Source organism: Falco punctatus (assembly GCF_963210335.1).
Source record: "Falco punctatus genome assembly, chromosome: 4".
NCBI classification, from domain to species: Eukaryota; Metazoa; Chordata; class Aves; order Falconiformes; family Falconidae; genus Falco; species Falco punctatus.
Window position 1 is genome coordinate 21,398,967 of NC_137583.1, and position 13,526 is coordinate 21,412,492.

A 13,526-nucleotide genomic window follows, 5' to 3' on the forward strand; every position below is an offset into this window, starting at 1 on the left:
CAGAGGTCACCTTTGCTGGAGTGATCATTAATAAGCAGCTCATTTTGCAAGGATTAACACCCATTAAACCTTCGCATTTATTCTAGAGACAGAGATCAATGTGGCACTTTAGCACAAGGACTAACAACATCGCTGAACCGTTTCTTTCCCCCTCTCATCCTCTTTGTGGAGGGTAGGGTCTCAAGAGTTCAGAGGGCTTGCTTTCTACTTTATTTATGTGTGTGTGTGCATAAGTGCTTGTATGTGTAGCTGGAAATTAATTACCCCCCGTGTTGTCAAAGCATTGCCGAGTGCAGTCTATGACTGAGGTTGTCTATAATTCTGTTCAGTCACTATAAAATGGAGACCTAAACAAATTAGATGGAGGAGACAGCCTGAAGCTCAGAGGAAGGAGTTTTGTGGAATACAAACAAGGCCTGAAGTAGTCTAATTCTGGTTCTTCAATGGATCTAGTGTGAAAGAGGCCAATAAGTTCAATACTTTTAATTGTGTCTCTTTACATTTGGCAGAGGACAGCTAAATGCACACCTTGATCAAACCAATTGCGTTAAACCTGCAGATCCCTTCTCTTTTACTTTGGAGGGGGAAGAAACAAACAATAAAGAATATCTACAAAGACAACAGAAAAAATACCTGTTCTATATTAAGGTGTATTTCCTATAGATTACACAGATTCTTCTGTATTAACATTCTTCCACATGACTCTCAGTGCTAAAACACAGAGAAGACATGCTACTGAGATTTTGTGCTCTCCCCAGTCGCATGGTAAGAGCATAACGAAGTTTTAAAAATAATTTTTTAAATGTCTGTAAACAAAAGAGTGAACACTGCTTCCAGAGTAAATTCCTTTCCTCTTTTCCAAAAGACTGCAGAAATAACTCCAAGAAGGACACACGTACATTACTATTTGTTTGAGATGTGGGTCTGCTCTGCAGCCCAGGTCTATGAGCTGATTTGCCATCTAAAGATGAAAAATGTACATCTAAAGATGTAAAGCTGTAACACACTGTAAAAATGACTAATCTCATTGAGTGGCCAAATCAAGCGATGATGTATGGAAGCAGTAGTAACGCATGACTTTAATTATTGCTCTCTGGTAACTTGCCCACTTCATTGCTGGAGTGATCGTATCCCCTCCCTTCCTAGCAATAGTCTCTTGCCTGTAAGTCATCAAAAATACAGGTGGTTTTGTTTTGTTTGGGTTTCTTAGTTTTCACTCTGCTGAAGGGAAATAGCACGGCTCCAGCAGCAGAGTTTTTGAGGAACTCCAGGTACAACAGTCCATTTTCCTGTGTGATTTCAGGGCCTCTTTTATGCAAGATCAGATCCCACACCAGTGCCTGAACAGTGCAACTACCCAGCTTGTCCAGTGGCTCAATGAACTTCATTAGTAAATTCTAATTTTTCCTGTAATTCAAATGAGTTACTATGAATTTTAGCCTGCAAGTTTCCATCATCTGTGTTTCCCAATGTGTCTCTGACAAGACTCTCAGGAACATCACAAGACAAAGGCGGTACAACTCATTAATTTGAAATTATATAGCTTACTTCTCTATTTAAAAAAAAAAGTCACAAAGGTGCATTTATCTAGCATTTAGTTTGCTATTAGCGTGTGCTGCAATTTATTGCAGAATAAGTCTAACAGGATTGAGGAGAAACTAAGCCAATAATTTGAAAAGTAATTACCTGCTGGCAGTACACAGGGACGCTGTGAAGTTTTACAAAAGCAGTGAGCGGTAGCTCTAAGTAGGGACTTTCTCCAACATCACACAGGATGCCTGCAGTTGAGCCACTTGTATCCAAACTTATTTAGTTTGTAACTCAGCCTAGTAGTTTTGCCTCTGGAATGACTGCTGGATAAACCCTGCAAAATTCACTCCCAATCTTACTTGAGCAGTGCCTATGGATTCATAAAGATGATTGAAGATTTTAGAGTAACCAAAAATCCTATGCACAGCATAAATGCCAAATTACAATTTAGGTTGCTCAATACGCGAGTTTCAAAGCAGTAGGTGGCAATGCCTGAATAAAGCACCTCACGGGAGGCAATCACATTCCTTTGTTCAAAGGAGTTGCATCTTAAGCCTTAAATTTTGCCTTTGTGATGTAGGAACTAGCTCAAGGACAAGTTGCCATCTGAGCACAGCAGAAAGAGTCTAGATCATATTAGTCCTTGATCTAATTCACTTTAAAATGTTGCTAAAGACAATTCGAATTTATCTACTGTGTGTAAAAAAAGAGACAGAAAACCCAACACAGCGACAAGAAGTCAGCAGTAAGCTGGAAAGCTTGCTCTCCTTTTGAGGGCATAGTGACAGCTCTTACAAAACCCCCACATCTATGATTTGAAGGCATCTCCAATTTTTACAGAGGAAACAGAAGAGAAAGCCTCTTCCAGACCCTTCCTCAGCAGAGTTTTTGCAAGAAACACCTTGGCCCAACTCCTGTTAATTCACTTCTGTCTTCAAGTTTATGCTCCAGATTCTATTTGCTCTCTAGTTTATAGACAAGTTCCTATCTCTGAGTTATTTTTAGCCTAAAACAGTGTCCTGAAAGCTACACAAGGACTTTGTGCAGCTCGTTCTGAGCTAGGGAAACTTTTGCCACTCTATAATCCAGGGCCAACTTCTGGGGTGACTGGAGCCCCATCCTAGACTGCTGAGGTTGCTCGAGCCTCCCCCCAGATTGCTTTACAACACAGCAGCCATCGCCCATGCTCTGACACTGTCCAAACCTGAACAGGAGTAGGAAGAAGGCTTAATGGTTGGAAAGGTTTGTTTAAGGGGCTCCTGACTGCTGGGAACACAAGGTTATGCATGCTAAGGAGGTTTCTTTGATCAGTGGTGGTTTTTTCTTTAAAAACAAACAAACAAACAAAACCCCCAAAAAAACACCAAACAACTGTTAGACAGCTTCTTCTGCCAGAATACGGCAATTCTTCAAAAATAAAACATTTGACGAAGAAATGTCACCATCAATGAGATTTTGTTTTGCAAGAAAACTGGGCAAACCCGCAACATTTTGGTAACATTGAAATGTCTTATCTTGACCTTTAGGAACAAGCTGTTTTGACGTTCAACTTTATCATCACTTTCTGTGTAATTTCTAAAAGATATAGGCATAATCTTTAATAGGGTATGGCATAGTTCAGAAAATCTAAATCAGAACTTCAGAAGTTTTAATAAAAAGACAATTTAGATGTTCAAAATTCAGGCACTTGGGTGTTACAAGTCTTTCCCGAATGAAAACATGAGACCTCGAAATGAATAATCTACCTTTAGAAGGGACATGCCTAAACTTTTTTTTCCATTCCAAGTTGGAAATGGGCAAGTTTTAACAGCATTATTTTCTTCAGCAGCTGAGAAGTTCTGCTCGCACAGTTTTGTCAGACAACCAACGCATAAGCAAGATAATTTGTTTTGACATAGAAAAGATCAGATTTTTAGTAAATTTTTAAAATCAGTGATGAGAAACTTTAATCTGTTGTAAGCAACTCTTTGCCTATTTACTCTTGGTACAACTTCGAAAAAGCACTGATGTTATTTAAAAGAAGATTTTAATGAGGAAATACCTAAAATTCCATTTCAAATCTTATCTCTAATTAAAAATAGAACAGCTAATTATAATGCCTGTCTACTTTAGAAGGTGCTGCAAGGCTTAATTAATTGTCGGTAAAACTCATTTGAGAAGTTCACACGATGGAAGTGTAAAATTGCTTATGTTAATCAGGAAGATGGCTAGGAGAGCTCTGAAACAGGAGGGGAGCGCTCGCCACGCTATCCTCGCGGGGCAGGCATGGGATGCTTGGCATTTCTATGTACATCCCATGAGCTCCCATAGTCCTGTTGTCCCAGTTTTACAAATGAAGAGCAGACCAGGACAGCTGAGGTGCTTCCAAGGTCATAAGAGAAGTCCTCCAAGGAGGTTGGGTTGAACCTGGATCACTTAAATCAGGTCCAATGAACGACTCTCCTCTGCAAAGGAATGACAGAACCTCCTCCTCTTCTCTGTTCTTAGGAAGGACAACATCAGCACCTTCTCTCCTGCTACTGTTACTTCACCTTTCTTCAAGGGCATCTCAACAGCCACTTCAAGTAAAAGCAACCTCACCATTGCCACTCAGCAATGACTGTGCATCTCAGCACATCCAAACCACATCAGAGGGAGAGAGAAAGTGGCCCAAAGCGATTGGTACCACAGCAGAGCTATCGAGGAGATGCCATCAAGTTCCTGGTGCAAGCACTCCGCCATCAGCAGCTGTGCTGGAAAATCAGGGGATGCAAGAATGTGCTCCCAGGGTATAGGTGGGGAAAATTCAAACCCATTCCTCCTCTTCTGTTGACTGAATTGTTGTCTTGGTCTACTCTGGGCATCCTTGTGCCACTGTGTGTTTTTGCCACCCGACTTCCACATCGTCTCCACTTGCCATTGCTCAGACAGGCAGGCAATTAAACCCATTACAAACTAATGAATTTACACTGAGATTACACTAAAATGTTGTGAAGCAATGCCTGTGACACAATTGCACTTTCCTTAGCAGAAACATTCAGAAAACTGCTGTTTCCACTTCTATCCCCTGTGAATACAAATAACTTTTGCTTACTAAAGGAAAGGCATTCCCCTGTCTGAGCTTTGCATTTGATCTCTGCTGAAGGAGTCCCAAGAGGAAAAATGGAAATCTAAGAAGGTTTGAAGTTTACGTGTAATCAGGATTTATGTCTGTGCTACTTTAGACAAGCAAGTTGTTCCCCCTGCTTTTTTTTTTTTTTTTAATGGAAAAAATGGAGGGGTAGTTAAATGTTTGGAGAGGGCAGTCGGCGCTGGGATGTAATCTGCGTGTCAACTTGCATCCTATGAGCTTAATCTTGTGGAGCTCAGGAAGCAATTGTGGGACCCAGGACTAAATAAAATTATTTCCATTCCTGTTCTAAACCTAATACCGAGTACTGACCCAGTTTTCAAGAAAAGAGGTTTCTGATTACCTGACAGAAGCTCATATTTGTACGAAAAGAATGGCAAGAGCACATTTAATCTTTTCTGCTACTAGTGTGACAGCTGCGCTTTTGCTCTCTCAGCTTTCTTGAAGGATGATCAACGCAGAGCTAATTTTTATACGTTCAAGATCTCCAGACAAGAAATATGCATAAACTGTAGTAGCTGTTTATCCGATTCAAGCACTAATTGTGCGGGTCCTAGCACGAGTACAACGGGAAAGCAGTGTATTTCACGGTTAATACCAGTGAAGAGACACGCAATGCTCAGTGGATAAAAGGCTTGTAGTCCCAGCTGGGAAAATAGTTCCATTATCTCCCAGCTGCATAGACCTTCCATACGGCTCCGTTCTGCCTCGATGAACACTGTGGCTTGCTGAGAGCTTGAAACAGTTCTGCAGAAAATTGTAAAGATCCTGAGACATTTCACTGTTAAGATCTGTAAGTACAGAATTGTGCTGTCTGCTGCAATGTGAATAATGCTGGGGGAACTGCATTTTCTGTGGGTTTTTTTTTTTCCTTCCTCAGTAATTTTCGTTAGCATAAGGGGTAGAGAATGAAAAAAAATCACTGCTTTATTTATGCTATGTTCTATAAATGGCTGATGCTCCAAATGTATACATTCTCGGAAGAGAAAAATGTGTATAATGAATCTGTATGCTTGTGAGGTCCGAGTCAAACAGACCAGGAGGCTGTGCTAGTAACAGACACCACAGGTATATTATTTGAGTATCACAGCTCTGTGCTGCAGTAAAACGGACAACACCGAGGATGACAGTGCTAATTTTGGCACTTTCATATGACTTTCTACAGCACATTAAAAGATTAAGTGGGTAATGAAAGCCTAATATAATTTCTACTGGCTGAAGGTGTAAAAGCAATAAACAGTAACTTAAGGAAAATTTAAGTCCTAAAAAGAAAGTTTTCCCTGTTGCTCACTGTAACAATTAAAAAAAAAAAAAAAAAAATCAAGTTCACAAGGTATGTTGAACTTTGGGTTTTGCAGCCAAAGATTTGCAAGAGTTTTAGTACTTGCCATTTGTTTACACTGTATGACACAGCTTTAAAGGAGGGAAATATAACACTTTATAAGGAGTTTTGGAAGTCTGTGGTTCCAGAAGCAAGCAACTGCTGGACTAGCGCTTTATGTTAAACCATATATGCCATAGTACTTTTTGGGTAAATACTTTGATTTGGACAGTTGTTGCATGTGTCTCTTCCAACAGCTTTTGCACAACCAGGCTCCATGCTAACAGTTTCCTGCAGCACAAATATATCTGAACGATTAAACAAGACGCAAACAACTCTGCAGTGCATTTAGATAACAGTTAGTTGTCCTTCAGTCAACACTGCAACCATTTTCAAATAAACATTACAAATTGAAAGTTAGCCTATTTACTCCTCTGAATAGCATTTCCTCCTCCCCCCCTTTTATTTTCTCCCACAAAGAGAGGGGAGTTGTCAGAGCACGCCTTCTGCATCCAGTATTTGGAAAGTTCTGCAAGTTCAGGGAGTTTTTGTGTGTGCGCAACTGAACCCTGCAGTGTTTGTAATTCCAGGCACCACATCACCACAAATAACCCATCCTCACCAGCCAGCTTTTGCTTTGGCGCTCCAGAGGCACTATGTCAGTGCTTCACATTCCATGAGTCTCTGCTTCAGAGGTTTTATGACACTAAAAAGTCCCAAATCAGTACCTATATAAAGTTAGCAACTACCATATATCATATTTTATTGTGTAAAAAAAGAAAAATAAAGCACACCAATGTATGCAGCTATAGTTTTCAAATGATGGCAGGCTCCTGATCACCATGTATTAGAAGTGTTACCTTCCATGCTGAGGATAAAATTATAAATAATATATAACAACTTAAGTGCTTTAAATCAAATAGGAGACACATCTCTCTTCCTTTTCTTCCAGCTTTATGATCAGTCTTAAAAGGGCTTGTGGTGTACAATAAGTTATCCTAAAATTAATTTATTGCAGTTGAAGCAAATATTTCCATCACAGAACAAGGTGCCAGCATCCCCAAGAGGACTTGAAACACAAAGTTGCATGTTTGCAGTATGTGAGCATGAAGCACCATTTGTATTTGTACAGGAAATTTTCATTAGAAGGATGTTTGTCTTGTGAGTATACAAAAATATATCAGCTCTTCAAAATGGCATTCAAATTTTTCTTTTCCCCAAGAAACTGTATTAGATGCATGTTACTACAAGACAACATTCCTTTTGCTTAAAATTGTGACCGAGTTTATTCCAAAAGATTGCCACAGATTGTCTTCTGCTACCTCCCATCCAGAGGCCAGCTAGATGCTGCTATCCACCTTCCTGGCATCGGGCTTGCTCAGGGAGACCAAGACACAAAAAACATCTGAATTCCACCCCGGTTGCCCCCAGCCTCCTGCCCTGGTGCGGCCAAGCCCGTCCGACCTCTGCAGAGGAGGACCAACACCAGCAGGTCTGGCTCAGAAAGTCCTTCATACCTTCTTACCAAAGGCTGTGCTCAAAGTTGATTATAACTATGTACACGGGCAAATCCATAGTCTAGGCTTCCAGGTGAGAGGCAAGCTCTCTTTGAGCAGCCAGGACACAAAGAACTTCAGGCACAGTTTTACAACTACCAACACCTGTGCTGGCAGTTATCATCTCCAGGACACCAAAAAAACTACTTTGTAGGAACACACCAGTATTTAGATGATTTAGTGACCTTATTTTCATTCACGAACTAGCAAATCTCTCTTATTTACATAAAGCCTTTCTACAAGTGCAGAATATGCAAGAAAAAACACCACACCATTAACAAGAAAACCAAGTATCTTTGAATAGCTTAATCATGGAAAATAAAAATAACCCCCACCAAAATAGATCAGGACATTGCACTTACAGTTCCCCGGCTTGCTGAGAAGACAACCACACACAACTTGTGCAGGACAAAGCACCAGAGATACAGAAGACCCCACCTTAACACTAGGAGGCTGCTGAACGGAACAGGTCAGCACAGAGTAGACATAGCAAGATATTTTTTTGCACAAACACAGGGACTTGCATGTATCAGTTTCAAAGGTTTTAACATCTCCAGAGAGAAGTAGAGAGCAAAAGCCTGAGCTTTTGCCATACCTTTCTGCCCCAAGCAGCTCCTGGTGTGCTCCCTGCCCAGCTGCAGCACCTCCAGCCACAGCTCCACCTGGTGAATCAAGTACAGCTGGTCACCACTTTCTTTGGCTTTTATTATTGAGGGCAAAAGGTGTTTCCACCCATTTGTTGAGGGACTGTAAAGTTAATTGTCCCATTTTAGGCAAAGAAATAATTAAAGACTCCAAACACTCACTCCATTTTTAGTGATTTGCAACAGCGTGCTCCAGTTTTAGTAATTTGCCTCAGTAAACTGCTTTTTAAAATATTTTTTTTTTCAGCAGGACATGTTTTACTAAGGTCTCACTAGCTCTGTGACTTCCCAGAGTTAACCTCTGCCCAAGCCCAAAGTGAAGGTGCCCCTGTGCCAGATTCCTGCCTGTAGTTAACTGCTCCAAGTGCTGACACTGGCCCAAGGGAGGGTTTTGGCATAGCTGGGTACTGAAATCTTCCAAGATTTGTTCCCAGGCAACTTGATCAGCTTCAGAAGTTGTGGGAAGGGCACAGTAGGAGAAACACTTGCCTTAAAATGATGTTGGCTGAGCAGTCCCCATCGAGCAGGCAGCTTTCAGCTTGACTCACTCCACACTTTCCTCCATCCCCACCAAGATGCAGAGCCCTTCGCTCACAACACCGCTAAAGCCAGGCAGAGGTTTGCACGGTGCAAGGTCTGAAAGGTACCGGGACAGGACCTGCCTGGCGTCACCTGGAGAGGGCAGAGGACAAAACAGTGACTCACTGGCACAGACAGAAAGGAGCAACCGTCCTTCTTGTACACTATTGGATTTTCATGAGTACAGCAGCAGCCTCCATGCTCTGTTTGAGGATGGGAGACTGGTGATGACTCTTCTGTATTGCTAGTAGCAGCTGGGCCACATCTAATCAGGTTACACGTTATTGGCATATTTCCTGGCTTGCCTTTTTTTTTCCTTTTTTTTTTCCTTTTTTTTTTTTTCCTTCCCTTGGTCCACAGTGACTCAGTATTACAAACCTCCTGTATTAGTATCCCTTGGGATGATGCTGTCATTTGGCCAAGCTGGTTTCAGGACAGCGGTGGAGCACAGCCCTACCCACAGTAAGGATGCTCTCCAGCCACACCACCTTGCTTACTGCGGCTGGGCTCTGCAGGCAGGAGCCCTGCTACGGCTGCCACCACCTGTGTTCACCCTCTGGTCAGCATCCAAAGGGGTCTGGGATGGGCTCTGCCATGATCCCAGAACCTTTTGGAGCTCAGGGCAGGAGGCAGTGATGAGGACTGACTCACAGTCAGGGTGACAACGTATCCAGGTAGCCACGTATGTCCCGTGGAGCTTTATTTGGGGGGTCTTTGTGTTTGGATTCCCTGCAAGAGGAAAAACTCCACAGCATGCAGTGCTCAGGAGAGAGGGGTGGGGAGGAGGGAGTGAGAGAGAAGAGTAATTTCCCTCACTTAGACCCTCTAATATGTTTCTAGCCTATAAAGACAAGAAGGAATGGATAAAGATGGTCAGAAAGGCAGTTTGTTTTATTAAAATTCTTGACAGCATCTGCTGTAATGCTCTTGTTAAAAGAGATGGAAAACAGCAGAAAGATGAGAGAAACAGTGTTATGTCCCTGCTCTTTACACAACATAATAATATGAGAACTAATATAATTGGTTTCCAGATAACTGTTTTTATTAGCCATATCCAAACACAAGTGATCCAGCTGCCCAGGTACACAATAACCCTCTCCAGGCTCTGAATCACAGCTCCCACCAGAGGCATCTCAAACAAATAAGGTGCTACCTAATTTTTCTAAACTTAGTACTCACTATTCTTCGGGACACCCTGATGTGATTGCCAATAGGATCCATTTTATATGTAAGATTCCTCAGAAAAAAGTGAGAACTGTTTCATATTTGGTAATGAACTAAGCTCTTTTGCGGCTGTAACCAAAGCCTGAGGACCCCAAGTCCCTATCTTGTGGTGATGCCTGCAAACAATCTCTTATTAAACCTGTGCCATGGAGAAGGCTGGCTAGAAAACAAGGATCCTCTGCTACTGAAAACAGTGTAATTTTATTCATTCCCATTCCTGTGTGGAAGGGGCTGAAGTCACCTATCTCAGAGGGACTGGTGGTCTGGGAGTCAGGGCTATCATCTCATGTCTGCATCTTTTGACGTGCAAAAAAATAAAATATCAGCAGTTAATTTGCTACCCTGGATAAGTAGATTACTCACTGCTGTTCTTGCTTGAACCTTTCTCATGAGGGGTCAAAATGAGCAGACCCTGGGGTAGGTCTGCCCCAGCAGCCAGCAGTCTGGGATAAGGACACTGTCCAGGGGTACAGGACACCACAGTTCAGAGTAGAGATTTCATCGCTGCTCGTAACTTTGAGCCTAAACTCCTGGCTGTTCTGGAACTTCACTTCAGCAGTTTTCCTGTGTATTTGAGAAGTCTTCCCACAGCAAATTTTGCCAGAGCTGCTGAACTCCTGAAGAGGCTGGGCTTTGATGAAGCGGCATCTTGCTGAGTACCGAACATCAGAGCTGTTGCTATCACCCCGCAATATGGACTCTGTGTGTTCATCTTTCCAGAGTGCTCAAACTCCACTGCTAATAGACTTGGAGAGAGGAAGATTTTAGAGGATTTTAGAAGACTAATGAGGAAAATACTTTCTATTCTGGGCAAAGGACATGCTAGGCTGAGTTATCAGCAAGTGTGAGAAGACAGCTACCTTTCACCAGCACCTTTTTTTCTTCACGTCCCTGTGATTAACATTGGGAATAGAGAAGCTGTTCAGGCTGAAGCTCTGTACCAAGTTTCCTCCAGTCAAATGAATGAATTTTTAGATGTTTAGTGATTGTTTCCCATTCAAACACATCTTTTGTGCATTTTAGGCTTTATCCCTTCCCACTGCCTTGTCCGTTGTGAGGTCAGTCCACAAAAAATAGGTCTGGCTGGACCACAAAATATCTGCCACCATTTCTGAAATGCTGGTGCACCACATACTTTACCAATTCAAATCCCTTTCTCCCAGGTGTTCCCTCTCAAGCGGTACCTACGCTGAGTTTGGTGTACACAGCACGTGTGGTACATCTGGTGAGAGAAACATGCATTAAAAGCACTGAAGTTTCTGCAACTTCATCTCTTCAAGCAGTTTCTGGTAATCCTACCATGAAATTACAAACCCAGCAAGACCACAGCAAACCTCACTATAAATTGTGCTTCCTCCAATTGTAAAGGAATCCAGATAAAACGTAGATTTTTATCACCTAAATTAGACAGCTGTGCCACACGCACTATCCAGCATCCTGCACGGACTTGGTGTCCCAGCCCGCAGCGGAAAAGTCTCAGCTGTCTTGGCAGGCAGAATTTGGGTTTGTTTGCAGTACCCTGTGCTCCATCCCTGCCTCCCCCAGTGTCTTATAGCTTCCAAGGAGTCTGTCCTTGAGCCAAGAAGACCAAGCGTGTTATTTGCGCTGTGGGCCAGTTCTCCGTAGAGAAAGCAGACGCAGCCTTTGGAGATCCACACTGTGCATCCCGGCTGATCTCCAGTGCAGCTGCTGATCACCCTTCGTGCCTCGGTTGAGAGTCTCTGGCACATCTGGTAGCAAACACTATTACACCTATTTCTCATGCTTGCTTTAGAGCCGGCTAAGCCCTGGCTGGTGACTGCTGTGTACCGCGTTGTTTAGCATATCATATTGTAGCTGGTCCCTGGTACTGCAGCATTTCAGCTCTCCTCACACTGATGACATTCTGCTAATTTCCTTAATTCAGGCACTTAGCCCAAAATGGTTTTGTTTTTCGTAGGTTGATAATAGCAGGGAAGCTCTGCAATTGCCAGCAGATCTGGGCACTGAGTAAATTTCTCTCCCAGAAATTGTTTTGTCTGCTGGTTTAGCAAGAGCACTTAGGCTGCACAGCAGGTTAGAGGTTTTACCCCTATTATACTCACTTAAACTGCCACCTTTTTCTCAGCACTGACATCATTAGCTATGACATATTGCTGAAGCCTCTCCACAGAGGTGACCCAGTCCTTTCTGGAGCTATCACACAAAGCTAAAAGCCATATATATTTTTAACCCTGTCCCTTCTGGTATTGCTCAGTCCAAAGCCACCAGAGGTGCAGGTGTAATTTCACTGCCCTAAACCCACTGTGGTCCCTCTATTCCACCATGTCCATGAGTTAGGTCTGTGTTTTCAATCCTGGCTCACTTTTCCTACCCGAAGATTGATAAAAAATAACAATATTTATTAACTATATAACTGTGTAATGCCTGGCCAACTGGACAGCCATCTGGTGAGGGCACAGTGATAGAGGAAAGACTTGTCAGAAGGATCTTCTTCCACTTACAAGGAAAACCTTCATTTCTTACACAGCTGAAATAGGAATGGTTATCCACGCATTTCTTTGCAAAAACTTTACAGAAGAACTAAACAAAAAGAAAAGACTTATTCTTCAAGGAGAGAATTCTAGTAGGACTAAATGTACTAGAAATATTTGTTATCACTGCTGTTGGAGTACCCAGTAGCTCTGACCGGGATATGGTCAGGCTGATACCTGTGCAAATATTCCCCACGAAACACCCCTGTCCCAGGCAGGTGGTATGTTAGGGTGAGAAATGGAGGTATGGTGAGACGCACCTCCCGCAGGTGTAGCTGCCTGAAAAGCAGAGACAGAGCTCTGATACGCTGAAATCACAGCATACCCTCAGCCTGCTCTTGCTCTGCACTGCTCAGTGCAGGCTCCTGGCTCCGGCAGCCCCAGCTGTTACATCAGCCTTTCTTTGCCATGTTTGCTGGGGGGCAGCTGAGCAGAGGGCTGGAAGTTTATTGCACTGTTTGGCCACTTTTCCGTATGTGTTTCTGTCTGTTAATAGGATCATTCACCCCCTGTGCTGCCCATGCCCCACACGCCAATCTGTGCTGCAGGGATCATCCTTGCTGCAGTGGCAGGGATGCTTCATGCCCCACTGCTGCACCTCTGCGCTTTTGTCTCCATCGGAGACGTCACCTTGGCTTTTTGTAGCCGCCTGAAGCAAAAGAGCATCCTGGCTTATGAACCCGCACACAATTGCTGCAGTTCCAGCCAGGAATAAACTGCTCTTAACCTAAATACTCCTCTGAGGACACTGAGCTTGGGGGGAAGAAACATAACTGTGCTGTATCTAGTGCGAACAGGAATAAGTGAGTGTAGTAGGTACTGGATAACTCTAGGAAGACATTGTGAAAGCAGTTGGAAAGAGAGGGGAGGCAAGGAAGAACAGTGGTTATCACAGCTAAACAATAATGGCCTCTTTATATTGTAGTAAATGCAATGTTTTCAAATAAAACATATACTACTGCAGCTATGAAGACTATAAAGGCATTCAAAGCAAAAGCTTTGTCTAAAGGCAGGCCATAGCCTAATATCTCCAGGAAAAGGAAAACTCCA

General features: G+C 42.8%; 1 protein-coding gene across 3 annotated transcripts in view; it reads left to right on the forward strand.

The window, feature by feature from the left end:
- LOC308062777 (contactin-6-like) overlaps positions 1 to 13,526 on the forward strand; it is a 169,137-nt gene that overhangs the window by 13,044 nt on the left and 142,567 nt on the right. For 2 of the 3 annotated variants that reach the window (XM_080384700.1, XM_080384702.1), the window contains exon 1: positions 1 to 13,526. This exon is cut by the window's left edge and continues 13,044 nt beyond it; it is cut by the window's right edge and continues 22,687 nt beyond it. The gene's annotated coding sequence lies outside the window, so the exon portion shown is untranslated. The other variant, XM_080384701.1, reaches the window with a different exon arrangement.